This window comes from Gavia stellata, unplaced genomic scaffold (assembly GCF_030936135.1).
Source record: "Gavia stellata isolate bGavSte3 unplaced genomic scaffold, bGavSte3.hap2 HAP2_SCAFFOLD_97, whole genome shotgun sequence".
In the NCBI taxonomy this organism is placed as follows: domain Eukaryota; kingdom Metazoa; phylum Chordata; class Aves; order Gaviiformes; family Gaviidae; genus Gavia; species Gavia stellata.
This window is the reverse complement of record NW_026776698.1, coordinates 47501-50000: the sequence shown is the minus strand read 5'-3', so window position 1 is coordinate 50000 and position 2500 is coordinate 47501.

Genomic DNA, 2500 nt, shown 5'->3' with positions numbered 1-2500 from the left:
TCCGGCGCCGGCCGCCACGTCTACCGGGCTCCGGCGCCGGCCGCCTCGTCTACCGGGCTCCGGCGCCGGCCGCCTCGTCTACCGGGGCTCCGGCGCCGGTCGCCTCGTCTACCGGGCTCCGGCGCCGGCCGCCTCGTCTACCGGGCTCCGGCGCCGGCCGCCACGTCTACCGGGCTCCGGCGCCGGCCGCCACGTCTACCGGGCTCCGGCGCCGGCCGCCTCGTCTACCGGGCTCCGGCGCCGGCCGCCTCGTCTACCGGGGCTCCGGCGCCGGCCGCCTCGTCTACCGGGCTCCGGCGCCGGCCGCCTCGTCTACCGGGCTCCGGGCGCCGGCCGCCTCGTCTACCGGGCTCCGGCGCCGGCCGCCTCGTCTACCGGGCTCCGGCGCCGGCCGCCACGTCTACCGGGCTCCGGCGCCCGGCCGCCACGTTCTACCGGGCTCCGGCGGGACTTGGTCGCAGTTCTCGAGCTGAACGGTAGACCTGTTTGCCGCGCCGCTCGCGGGGGACGTGACCAAAGGGGTCGCTGTGTCGCGCTGCCTCCAGTTACGTCATCGTAACAGGCAGCGTCATTGGCGGGCCTCCCCCGGCGGGAGGAGTTAGCGCTCTTGGAGTTCGCAGGGGCTGTGGACTTAGTGGTACGTTCTATATGCGCGAGCGGTGGCTCGCGGGCAGGGCAGTAGAGAGCGCGACTCGACCCGCGCGGCTGGGGTGCTTGGCGGCCGTTGTGGCGGTTGCCTCGGCGTGTTTGGCCGTTTTTTCCGCCCGTTCGGGACGGTTGCCCGCGCGGCCGATGGCGGCCGAGGCCCATGCTGGTCCGTGGTGAGGCACCGGAGATGCTCGTGAAGCATGCCGGCTGCTGCCGCGCTCGCGAGCGCCCGGGGACGGGGGGGACGGGCGCGCGGCGCAGTCGTGCCTCGGCTTTTTTGGGCTTTTTGCGGTTGTTCCCCCTCCCTCTTCCTTCTCCGGCCCTAAGCTGGAGCCCGCGAGGCAGGCCGGCAAGAGCGTCGCAGCCGGTCCCGGTGGCTGGCAGCCCCGAGCGCAGTGCGTCAGGGAGTCGGGAGGTGTGCCTCGCGCCTCCGGTGGCCTTACTCCCTGGCTCCAGAAACACCCGCCAACGCCACGGGTGAGGCGTGGCGTGTGGCGTCTCGCCTGCCCCGTGTTTTTGGGTGGCTTTCTGTGTTTTCCCCGTCCTTTTTTTCTTTTTTTTTCCCCCCCCCCCCCGGCTTTTCTCCGGCCTCTCTCTCCTCTGCAGGGCGAGTGGTATCATCCTGCTGGGCGGGCGTAGACGGGCGACCGGCGGCGGTCGTGCCGGTGCTCTCGAACGCGGGCAAAGCCCGGCGACCGGCGACGGTCGGTACCGGTGCTCTCGAACGCGGGCAAAGCCCGGCGACCGGCGGCGGTCGGTGCCGGTGCTCTCGAACGCGGCAAAGCCCGGCGACCGGCGGCGGTCGGTGCCGGTGCTCTCGAACGCGGCAAAGCCCGGCGACCGGCGGCGGTCGGTTGCCGAGGTGCTCTCGAACGCGGCAAAGCCCGGCGACCGGCGGCGGTCGTGCCGGTGCTCTCGACCGCCGAAGGAGCGCGTGGAGTCGCAGGTGTGCTGCGGCCTTCCAGCGTTCCCGTTGACGTCGCTCAAGGGACTCGTTGCACGGAGCGGGTGGCGCCGGCGGCACCTGTCCCGGTCCCCCTCCTTCGACCGCTGCAGAGCCGCAGGCAGCGCGCAGCGCGCGCCGAGGCGTCCCCGGGTGCCCTCCCGGGGGGTGGCGCTGGGCGTGTGCGGCCGTCGCTGTCCCAGGAGCGTGGCCTCGGCTTTTCCGCCCTCTCTCCCCTTCAACCGATCGATGAGGCTTTTCGGGTCGCGTCGGAAAGGGCCCCCGGCGGGCCGGCTCTTCCGTGCTCCCTGGAACGGGGAGGCACGGCGGTGTCCGGTGGTCAGGCAGGGTGGTCTCCTTTCCCGTTCGCTTCCCGTGGTGTGGCTGTGAGGTGTTGCCCTCGTCCCCCCCGAGCGAAGGGGGCCGTGGCGATGGCGGCGGGGCGCGTGCCTCGCCGCGTCCCGTGGCCCCCCCCCCCTCCCCGTTGGGCGGGGTTCCTGGGGCGGCTTCTTCACCGAACGGGGCTGTGTGACGGCCGCGTGGCCCCGCGAGCTCTCAGGTGTCCGCAAACGACGCGAGGCGCCGGTGCCAGCCTCGGTCCGGGTACCCGTGGGTGCCGGCCGCGAGCAGCGCTGGGCGGTGGGGCGGCCTGAGCCAAGAGACTGGGGCGAGCGAGCGTGGGGCTGCACCTGCCCGGGTGGGCCCCCCGAGGGGTCGCGCGTGCGGTGGGGGGGGCGTTCCCCGCTGCCGCCGCTGCGACGGCGTCGGCTCTTCGTGCCGCACCCCCGCCCGCTGCGGAGCGAGCCGCCCCGGCAGGGGCCGCGGTCGCGGGGTGGCGCCCGCCCCGGCGGGTCGCTGTCTCCTCTAGCACGTCCGGTGCTCCCGCGGCAGGCAGGGGAGCCGAGTGCC